The sequence below is a fragment of the Protopterus annectens genome, chromosome 6.part0 (genome assembly GCF_019279795.1).
Source record: "Protopterus annectens isolate FY-2018-M chromosome 6.part0, PAN1.0, whole genome shotgun sequence".
Taxonomy (NCBI): Eukaryota; Metazoa; Chordata; order Ceratodontiformes; family Protopteridae; genus Protopterus; species Protopterus annectens.
In genome coordinates this window covers 1,829,855,408-1,829,867,455 of record NC_056737.1, presented here as the reverse complement: position 1 = coordinate 1,829,867,455, position 12,048 = coordinate 1,829,855,408, and the positions used below count along the sequence as shown (strand labels likewise).

At 43.4% G+C, this 12,048-nt stretch overlaps 1 protein-coding gene across 1 annotated transcript in view; it reads left to right on the top strand.

Moving 5' to 3' along the window:
• Positions 1-12,048, top strand: part of VPS45 (vacuolar protein sorting 45 homolog) — a 1,242,679-nt gene that overhangs the window by 683,492 nt on the left and 547,139 nt on the right. The window lies entirely within an intron of this gene.

Sequence of the window (12,048 nt, the reverse complement as noted above, 5' to 3'; positions counted from 1 at the left end):
TAATCATGCCCAATTTATTTTAGATTTATTAGACTCTATTCAGTTACCTCAAAAAGTAGCTATTTGCAAATGTGTAGCTCATACCAAGCAACAGGATAGAATTTCAAAAGGTAATGCGCGGGCTGATACAGCTGCAAAACAGGCAGCTTCAGCCTCAGAAGCTTTTCTTTTGAGTGAGGAATTACAACCCTCTGAGATTTTAGATTTAGAAATGTTGAAAACAATGCAGGCACTTACTACAAATGTAGAAAAACAGAAGTGGATAAAATGAGGAGCAATCCTTGAAAAGGGACTGTACATCTCCAAGGAAAAGAAACCAATTTTGCCATCTAATTTGTTTAGAACATGCAGCTTTGTTGAGCCATGGGCAGAGCCATGTCTCAACAGGGGGGATGGTACAGTTAGTGAATCGAGTGTTTACAACGTATGGATTTACAAACTACACAAAAAATTTTTGTGCAGCATGCCATGTTTGTAACAAGCATCATGCACAAGGGGCATTGAAGCCTAAGCAAGGGAGTTTCCCTACACCACCCTATCCATTCCATACTATTTGTATGGATTTCATAGAAGTGAATAAATGTGAGAATAAAAAGTATTGCCTTATCATTATAGATATGTTTTCCAAATGGGTGGAAGCTTTTCCAACTAAAAATCCAGATGCAGCTACTGTTGCAAAGGTCCTTGTTAAAGAAATTATACCCAGATTTGGCAGATCGGAAAAGATTTATAGTGATAACAGTACACATTTCGTGAACCAAACAGTGCAGCAACTTAGTCGCTATTTCGGAATATCATTAAAAAAATCACTGCACTTACCACCCCCAATCTGCAGGATTAGTAGAGAGGCATAATGGGGTGTTGAAGAATAAGCTTAGGAAATTGATGAGTGAGACACAAAAGAACTGGGTGCACTGTTTGCCTCTAGCACTGTTGAGCATGAGAACTGTCCCAAATGCAAAGGGAGTAACTCCTTTTGAAACTTTGTTTGGGAAGGCATATTATACACCTCAGTGGAAACTTCTCATGTCTGCAGAGCAAGAGGCTGACAGTTCACTTGCAGGGTATATGAGACGATTTTTGAATAACAAACTTTTGCAGTTAAATTCTGTTTCAGATAAAGAGCAACCGGAATCGGAAGCACCAGTAGCCCCAGGCAGCTGGGTCTGGATAAAGATTGTGAAGAAAAAGAACTGGAGTTCTCCGAAGTGGGAAGGGCCGTACCAGGTACTACTGTTGACACCCACTGCAGTCAAGATCGCAGAGCGAGCTTCCTGGATTCATTTGACGCACTGTAAACTGGTTAAGAACTTTGAATTGGACAAAAACTTTGTTACTGTCGTACAACGAGAACATAATGGCCAGGTACAGAGTGAATAGAGACATTGAGCAACCTCAGAAAACTTGCATGATCATTTTGATAGCTATGCTAATCACATTGTTCTTTTTGTTGTGGCCATTCCTTTTTCCTGCCACAAAAGTTGAACTGATTAAACGTAATGAGCGAAACATAGACTGGCATCCGAACTTTAACACTTATCAGGCAATTACATGTGTGTATGCTGAGACTTTTAATGTTTCGAACTGCTGGGTCTGCACGGCCATACCAACAGCATACGGGGGTTTATTGATGGCTGCTATCCCCCTAGGGGTCAATGAGACCTGGGAAAATCTGGTTTTTGACACAGTTGCTATTAAGGCACATGATAAGGTAGCACTGTATTTGCCTGTAACACAAAAAGGAATTGTATGTTTTTACAAAAATGATACCATCCAAGTGGGATGGAGCAAGTGTAATGTCACCATACAGTATAAATGTTATACAAAAGCAAATGATTTAGGTGGATCTTGTAGTACAGATTATAACTCATTTTTGAAATCTATGCATAAGACTCTTGATCAGGTACAACGTAATCCTGTACTTTTTAAACAGTTATCTGTAATAGATAGGAAAATGTTTCATGCAGGGCAGTCATTTCGTAACAAAGTAACAGCTAAAGTAGAGGACTGTTATTTTGTGTGTGGTAAAAAGGCATATAAATGGTTACTTGAGAATTGGTCTGGCAGTTGTTTTTTGGGATACCTGGTCCCGGCCATACGACACACTGCAGTTTTGCCTCAGGGAAATATTCGAAATACCCGAGATGTAACCAAAAAGACTGTTAAGAGACCTGAGAATCCAGTGGGACAGATCGGAGCAGGCTGGAAAGACCATCGTAATGTGGGAACCAAACTTGCGCACATGGACTTGAGTGATGCTGTCATATCGTGGGCAGGCATATTACCTGCATATGGTGCAGTTAAATCGATTTGGGAGTTGCGTAAACTGTCTAAACTTCTCGAAGTAATGAGTAATGCGACTTTTTCTGCTCTTGAACTGATAACTGATGAACTGAATGCCATGAGAACTGCAGTACTCCAAAACCGAATGGCTCTTGACTTCACCCTAGTAGCGAGGGGTGGGACGTGCGCTTTAATCAAAGAAGAATGCTGTGCGTTTATTCCTGATCATCAGCATGAGATTAACGATCATCTTGATGTGATTCAGCAAGTGTCGGCCATGACCAAACCAGGCCCAAACCCTCTGACAGACTTTTTCCAGAATGTATTTGGGGGGGTGGGGATCCATCCTAATGAACATATTGACTGCCATTGGGGTAGGATTACTCCTAATAGGAGTTTGTGTTTGTTGTGGAATCCCCTGCATGAAGAAATTAATCAAAGAATTCATAGACATATCAGTATCTGAGACTATGTATCAAAGTACTGAATTTGAAGAGCTGCTAGAATGTGAAACACTTTCATAAAAGTTTAAACTGAATGACTTTCTTAACTGCAAATCCTGATTGGAAGAGGTTAGGAAAAGAAGCAAACTGTTTATTCTTTTTGAAAATAGAATTAAAAAGTATTAACAGGAGGGAAATGTTAGAAAAATATGTATTAATGTGTGTATGCTTAATGCTAATTAATAATCAAAAGAATTAACACGTTTTTCATTCTATTTTACATGCACTGTGTTATATAAAAATTGAGTTTCATATGAGACTGAAAAAGATGCTTTTTGAAAACTGCAGTATGCTTTCTGAAACTTGGAAGATGCCCTCTGACCTAGTAATTGCTAGCACAGCAATATTCATGTTTATGCCTTTTGGAAATGTACTTGAGAAGCAGGTGCTTATCTGCTAGGACAGGAACGAATGAATGAACAATATTATATTCTGTAAATGTAATGATTTTAAACAATCAGCTCTGTTCGAAGCATGAGAACATGTGCAGCTGCAGAAGCTTAGAGATAAAGTAGACAAAGGATTATTAGAGAAATGAACTGTTAGCTTTGTGCTTGAATTAGCCATAGTACCTTGAATGGTAACATAACATGTATCTAACTGGTAGTAATCAAGGCCATGTTGTTTTCCTCAGGAAGTTTCTCACAAAAATTGTTAAATGAGCAGAAATTCATGGGAATGATGGTCAACAAATGATGATGAAAAGGCTGGTAATCTGTTACGTCAGCTTGGTAGGCCATGTCTAGTTAGAGAATGTATAAAAATGAAAGTATTTCCTGTTTCTAGTTAGACAAACTCTGTAATAGCACGTTTATGTCTCTTTGCTGCAAGATTAAAGTGCCTTAACCTGAACCTATCGTGTTTTGATCATTTTTAAAGTATATTTTTCCTTTGACACTGTGCCCTCTGAAAGGGATTCCAGAGCCCTAGATAGATGGGGAAAGAAAATATACACCTCAGCATCTATGGCTTATGAGAGCATTAAATCGTCAGTTTCACATGTTGAAATATCAGCAATTCATAGTTTCATAGTAGTGTACTAGGCTATCTGCCCGGGGGCATTTATAAGCCTAGCCAACAGTGATGTGGCTTTACGCCACCCCATACTATATAGTTGCGCCTCTCTAGTAGTGACACATGTGGAACCATTATTTAGTAAACTATACCTCTGTCTAGTAGTGACACTGAGGTCACTCCCGGGGTAAACTTGCGATCTCCCATCCATGCATCGAGATTTTTCTTGAACAGTGCCAATGAAGGGCTCTGTCTCACGTGAACTGGGATTTTGTTCCAGAGTATGGGTAACCTCTGTGATATGAATCTATCCCTCCAGCATGTTCTATTCATATTTGTTCAGAGGTTGAAATCTTTAGCTCGTGTGGTTCTGGTGGATTTGGATTTTTTGAGATGGAGCATGTCCATCAATTCCTGGTTGGACATGGCCCTGTATGTTAGGCATAAATCACCTCTGAGCAGGCGGTATGCTACTGAATAGAGCTGGAGTTTCTTTAATCTAGCTGGATAAGGCACATGTTTTAGACCTATGATCCTCTTGGTGAGGTACTTCTGGGGTCTTTCCAGTTGTTGCATGTGCCGGGTGAGATACATCCCAAATGGAGCATTATATTCAATCATGGGCCTGACAAGGGAGGAATACAGAGGTACAATGACCTCCTTTGATCTGGATGAGAATCCCTTCATGATGAGATGGGCAAGGTAGAAAGTCTTTCTGACCACTTTGGCAACATGGTTGTCAAAGGAGAGGTCACTATCGACTTGAGTCCCCAGGTCTCTGATTACATCTTCTGTATTCAGTGGGTTATTGTCACGTGATAGTTTGTGGGTACTTTGTTTTCCCAAAGGGATGACTATACATTTTTGGTGTTAAGTTTGAGGCCATGATTCCGGCACCAGTTGTCCGTTTCAGTGAGACCTTTCTGTAGGATGTGTGTGTCGGCAGGTGAATCCACTATGGCCCAGTTTGCAGTCATCTGCAAACTTTGTCAGCCATAATCCTTCCATATTTGCTTTCACATCTGAGAAATAAATGCCGAATAGGAGTGGACCCAAGACTGAGCCCTGTGGGACACCACTTGTGACGGGTTTTGAGTCTGACATGGCTCCAGCAATTTTAACCTTATGGGTTCTGTTTTTAGCCAATTTGCTACCCATCTTGTGACATATGGATTTACATTTAGGCTGCTGAGCTTGTCAATGATGCCAGAGTGTGGTATTGTGTCAAAGGCCTTAGCCAAGTCCAAATAGGCAGTGTGGACAGCCTTGCCCTCGTCGATGGCACTAGTGACTGTCTCAAAGAAGTCAACCAGGTTTAAGAGGCAGGATCTGCCTTTTACAAAACCGAACTGTGTGGGATCAAGGGTCTGTAGATCCCCAATGTCGCCATTTATGAGTTCCATGATGATTCTTTCCATAGCCTTACAGATCAGGCTGGTCAAACTTATGGGGCGGTAGTTACCTGGGTCAGTAGAATTTCGCGCTTTGTGGAGTGGGACCACTGTTGCTGTGCGCCAGTGTTCAGGTACATATCCTGTAGTGAGGCTAAGATTGAATAGAGTTCTTAGGGGTGGGTTTAGTTCATCTTGAGTTCACGTAACACGCAACCGGGATACCATCGGGTCCCATAGATCCTGTGTTTTTTGCCTTGTTGCGTGCTGATTTCACCTGTGTGTCTGTCATGACAGGTAGCTTACATTCAGCAGGGATGGTTACTTCATCTTTAGGGCGTGAGGCAGGGGAGAAATTTGCACTGAACCTATCTGCCAGAATGTTGGCAATGTCAGTAGGGTCAGTGAATTTTTTGTCATTGTGTACTAGCTTAGAGCATATCTGAGAATTTCCTCCCAAGGTTCTGACATAATTGAAGAAGGCTTTGTGATTGTCTTTGGTATCCTTGGCAATCTTTTTCTCAAAGTTTGCTTTAGATGTTTTTATGAGAGAGCGTAGTTTTTTACTTGTGCTGATCAGGGAAGCCTTTCCCTTGTGGGATTTGGCTCTGTCCTGCAGTAGCTTCCTTCTTTTGTTGCACAGTTTGTTTATAGCCGGGGTCCACCAAACCGGGCGTTTTCCCTTGGTGGAGTGGGTCTTGGTTTTAGTTGGGATTGCCTGATCCATGCATTCCTGGAGATGTCCGTAGAAGGCTTTTGTGAAGGATTCAGCATTTTGGGATGTGGTTTCCATTAACCCAGTAGGCTTAAAGGATATCATTTCTGACTTAAGGAGCGCAAAGTCAGCTTTTGAAAAGTTTTTCACTGTAGTCTTTTGTTCTGGGGGTGGGGGTGGGATATGTACATCCAACGTGATCAGTTTGTGATCAGATCTTACTAGTGAGGGGTTTATATCAGGTGCGGAGCATTTGGACCCCATGTTTGTGATAATCAGGTCAAGTATATTATCTCTCCTCGTAGGAGAGGTGACCAGTTGCTCCATAGCATTTGAGTTTATGAATTCCAGGAATCTTTGGGCCAGGGTGTTAGGGCTAGAATAGTGGGCCCAGTCTATGTTGGGGTAATTGAAGTCACCCAATATGATGGTGTTTGGTGTGACATTCATATCCTCCAGTGTTTTCAGGAATGCTTGATGGGATTCCTGGGATTGGGAGGGTGTTCTATAACATGCGACCAGTTGTATGGCAGTTTTGCCTATGGTGAGTAAAACTTGTATGGTTTCTGATGCTTCATGAGTAGCCACCAGTCGAGAGGTGTAGGTGTCCTTTATGAAAATGGACACTCCCCCTCCCTTTGTGGTTCAGCCTGGAACTTGAGGCCGAAACGCATGATATGAGGTATAGCCTGGTAGCGCTGGAGTGCTCTCAGGAGCCTTGAACCAGGTTTCAGTTACTGCACAGACATCGATGTTCTCCATACTGAGAAGTGCTTCGAGTGCCTGCATCTTGAGATTTAGACTTCTGGCGTTGAGCAGCATTACCCTTAATTTTTTCCATTTTGTTTTTATGGAGGTTGATTTGTCCTTTGAGCATTGCCTAAAAAGGCACTATGGGGTGGCAAGAGCCTTGGCCAGTATCCGGAAGCCCAGTGGTGACAGGTGCAAGCCATCCCTCATGAAACAACGTGGCTTGTCCAGCATATCATCCCAGGCTGACAGACATTGGATCCCTCTAGAATGACACGTGATTAAGCCAATTGTTAAAACTGATCATTTTGTCTTTGTACTGAGGCATCATTCTTGGCGAGGGCAGGATGCTGCTCAGGGTCAGGGTCATACCAGTCTGGGCTACATAATCGGAGAGCTCCTCAATGTCTCTTTTCATGTAGTCCAGGAGGTGCGTCTCAGGTCATTCACACCGCATGGACAATGACTGAATCATATTTGTACTTGCTTTGGAGTGACCTGAGTGCGTGTGTAATGTGGCGGATCCTAGCCCCGATAGGCAGCTCACCGTTACCCTCTCCTTATTCAGCCTGGTAAGTGGAACATCGGTGTGTCTGACTATAGAGTCACCTATTACTAATGTCTCTGGCATAGTATTTTGCCTTAGGGGCTGTGATTGTGCGACACACCTGTTGCTTGAGGTATGTGTTGTAGGTGTTGTGTTTTGTGGGGGTGTATTTCTGGGTGTCTGCTTTGGAGGCCTCTGTTGTTTTGGTAAGTTTTTTACAAGAGCCTCCGAGTATGTCTTTGTGTTTTTATGTGTTTGGTTTGCATTGGTGGTGGTTATATGTGTGACTGGTTTTGCTTTGGGTGTGGTTCAGGTAAAACAAAAAAATGAGCACACATTCTGAACAGTCTGAATTCAAGGAAATGCAGGATCTGTTGCATGCAGCTGAACAGGTGGCCAAACATACTTTACAATGTGGATTTGATTCATTGGAAGCTTCCTGTAGAGCAGCTGTTACTGGCTCTGTCATACATAGACATGCTTGGTTAAAAGAACAAACCCTTCCTGATCATGTTAAAGCAAAATTATTGGATGCACCTTTACAACAGGATGTATTATTTGGTGTCAAAGCAGAAGAGGTTTTAAAGAAAATGGAGGATTGCTTTTTTCCCACTTTTCTGAGATTTAAAAAAGTTCAGTTACAGATTTGCTGTTCTGAACTGTTTGTAAGTTTCTTGGAGGCCATTTGCTTGGGCTAAAGGGAAGACTCTGTGTTCATCAGTGGCAGTGATAAACATTGAGCAGCCTGCCTGCCCCTGTGGGAGTGGTTACTGCCTTGAAACTGTAGTTTTATTGGCCATTTTGGGTCAATTCCTAACTCCTTGATCTCCCTCTCTTAAAACCCTCTTTGCGCGTTTTTGCACATAGCGCAACATCGGGCAGCGCCGCCTAATTGGGTTTAAACTATTCCTGGCTCCACGAAGTGTTCTCTTCACTTTTTCCCTTAGAACTGCTCTATCTCTCAAAGTAAACACCATATTCTCATTCTAAGGCCCCTCACTGGTCCAAATAAGTAATTTTACAAGTTAGCACTAATAAACCATAAGCACTACTTACTCTTATACTCTCTACGATTACCTTGTCCCCTATTGGTCAGTTTTAATTCAGTTCCCTATAGTACTCTAGCATGTCCAAAGGTCAGTCAGTGGTTTCCTCTCCAGTCCAGCTGGTGAATCTGGGAATTTTGAGGCAATGTTACAACTGTCTCATGTACACGGACAACCCTCTCCTCCTCCAAACAGGTTCGAATATATGTGAGAGATGCAACCATATTGCCAAACTGGAGGCTGAGCTCTCTCATCTCAAAACTGGTGTAACCAGTCAGGAGGAGAAGGTAACCTCACACAACACAATTCCAGTATCACATAGTCCCACCACAACAGCGAACCAAACACATAAAAGCACAAAAACATACTCGGAGGCTCTAAATATAAATCTACCTAAGCAACAGAGACCTCCAGAACAGACATACAAGCAAACGCTACCCCAAAACAAAACACGTACAGCACATAGCACACAAAGTCAGTGTGCCAAGCAGTCACAGCCCTTAAGGCTGAATAACACACCTGATACTCTTGTAATAGGTGACGCTATTGTCAGACACACTGACGTCCCACTCACCAGGCTGAATAAAGAGAAGGTCACAGTGAGCTGCCTGTCGGGCGCTAGGATCCGCCACATAACGCAAGCACTCAGGTCACTCCAAAGCAAATACAAATATGACTCAGTCATAGTACATGCTGGGGTGAATGACCTGAGACGTACCTCCCTCGACTACATGAAAAGAGACAGAGGAGCTCTCTGATCATGTAGCCCAGGCCAGTATGACCCTGACCTTGAGCAGCATCTTACCCTCACCTAGAATGATGCCACAGTATAAAGACAAAATGATCAATTTTAACAATTGGCTAAAATTTTGGTGTCATTCAAAGGGGATCCAGTGTCTGTCAGCCTGGGATGACATGCTCGACAAGCCACGCTGCTTCGCTAGGGACGGCTTGCACCTGTCACCCCTGGGCTTTCGGATATTGGCAAAGGCTCTTGCCACCCCCATAGTGCCTTTTTTAGGCAAGGCTCAATAGTCAAACCCACCTCCATAGACAGCACAAGGAACAAGAAACTAAGGGTAATGCTGCTAAACACCAGAAGTCTTAACCTCAAGATGCATGCACTTGAAGCTCTCCTCAGTATGGAGAACATCGATAACTGTGGAGTGACAGAAACTTGGTTCAAGGCTCCAGAGAGCACCCCAGCACTACCAGGTTATACCACATATCATGCTTTTCAACCCCAAAACCCGGACCGAACCACAAAAGGAGGGGGAGCTTCCATATTTATCAAGGATATCCACACCTGCAGGTTAGTGGCATTGCACGAAGTATCGGAGACCATTTATAGCATCCTACAGACCACCCTCTCAAAGTCAGGAATCCCACTCGGCTTTCCTGAAAACATTGGAGAACATGAAGATCTCTCCGAACACTATTATACTGGGCAACTTCAAGTACCCAAACATAGACTGGTAGCATTACTCAAGCCTCAGCACCTTAGCCCAAAGGTTCCTGGAATTTAAAAACTCAAATGCTATGGAACATCTAGTCACCACTCCCACAAGAGGGGAAAACATACTAGACCTGATAATTACCAACATGGGGACTCTATGCTCCATACCAGAAGTATATCCCTCGTTGGTAAGATCAGACCATAAATTAATTTCACTGGATATCCACTTCCCGACCCCACCCCCAGCCCAGAAAACCACAGTGAAAAACTTCTCAAAAGCAAACTTCACACTTCTCAAAACTGAAGTGGAATCCTTCAAGGCCCCAGAGCCAGTGGAAACTACAGCCCAAACTGCAGAATCCTATATAAATGCATTCTACGGACATCTCCAGGAATGCATGGATCATGCTATCCCAAACAAAATCAAGACCCAATCATCCAAAGGCAGGCGTCCAGTCTGGTGGACTGCAGCCATAAATAAACTGTACAACAGAAGGAGGAAGCTACTACATGATAGAGCAAAATCCCTAAAAGGGAAGGCATCTCTGATCAGTACTAGCAAAAAATTACGATCCCTCATAAAATCCTCCAAGGCCAGCTTCGAGAGAAAAATTGCACAGGACGCTAAAGACAATCATAAGGCTTTTTTCAGTTATGTTAGGAACCTGGGATGCAACTCCCAGACTTGTTCTGAGTTGATTCTAAACGACAAAAAATACATTGAACCCACAGACATCGCCAATATCCTGCCAGACAGGTTCAGTGCAAACTTCTCCACCCCCCCCCAAAAGAGCAAGTATCTATCCCGGCAGAGTGCAGCCTCCCAAACATCTCTGATGCTCAGGTGAAGGCCGCCCTCTCCAAAGCAAAAAACACTGCTTCCATGGGACCAGATGGCGTCCCAGGTTGTGTCCTACATGAACTCCAAGAAGAACTAATCCCTCAAGTAAAACTGCTGTACAATCTCAGCCTCACTACAGGATATGTGCCCAAAGAATGGCGTACAGCAACAGTGGTCCCACTCCACAAAGGTGGCGCCTCTGCGGACCCTGGAAACTATCGCCCCATAAGCCTGACTAGCCTAGTCTGCAAGGCTATGGAGAGGATCATCATGGAACTCATAAACAAAGACATTGGGGACCTACAGACACTAGATCCTACCCAATTTGGCTTCGTCAAGGGCAGATCCTGCCTTTTGAACCTGGTCGACTTCTTCAAAACAGTCACCAAGGCCATAGATGAAGGGCAGGTAGTCCACACAGCCTATCTCGACCTCGCAAAGGCATTTGACACAATACCCCACTCAGGCATCATAGATGAGCTATCCAGCCTAAATATAAACCCCTATGTCACAAGATGGGTCGCAAACTGGCTCAAAAACAGAACCCACAGAGTCAGAGTTGCTGGGGCCATGTCAGACTCAAAACCGGTCACAAGTGGCATCCCACAAGGTTCTGTCCTGGGACCTCTCTTGTTCGGTATTTACTTTTCTGAGGTACAGGCCAACGTGGGAGGACTATGGCTCACCAAGTTCGCAGATGACTGCAAACTGGGTGCCATAATTGACTCTCCAGCTGACACAAACATCCTTCAAAAAGGTCTCGCAGAGACAGATAACTGGTGCCAGAGCCATGGTCTAAAGCTAAATGCCAAAAAGTGTATAGTCATACCCTTTGGCAAAAACAATGTGCCCACAAATTACCACATAGGTGGTAACCCATTAAGTACAGAGAAAGTAATTAGGGATCTGGGGACCCAAGTTGATAGCAATCTCTCCTTTGACAACCACATTTCCAAAGTGGTTAGAAAGACCTTCTACATAGCCCACCTCATCATGAAAGGATTCACATCTAGATCAAGAGAGGTAATCGTGCCTCTTTATTCATCCCTCGTCAGGCCCATCATAGAATACAATGCCCCCTTTGGAATGTACCTTACCCGACACCTGCAGCAATTAAAAAGATCCCAAAAGTACCTCACCAGGAGGATCAAGGGACTCAAACAGATGCCATATGCTGCTCGGTTAAAAAAAACTCCAGCTCTACTCAATTGCATGCCGCCTACTTCGAGGCAATCTATGCCTGACATATAAAGCTGTGTCCAACCCAGAATTAATGGACATGCTCCACCTCAGTAAATCTAAATCCCTTAGAGCTATGCGCTCGAGGGACTTGAACCTCAGCACAGAAATAAATAGAACATGCTGGAGGGACAGATTCATAACCCAGAGGCTCACTTCGCTCTGGAATAGAATTCCAATTCATGTTACGCAGAGCACCTCACTGACTCTCTTCAAGAAGAATCTTGATGAGTGGATGGGGAATCTTAGGTTTGTCCCGGGGA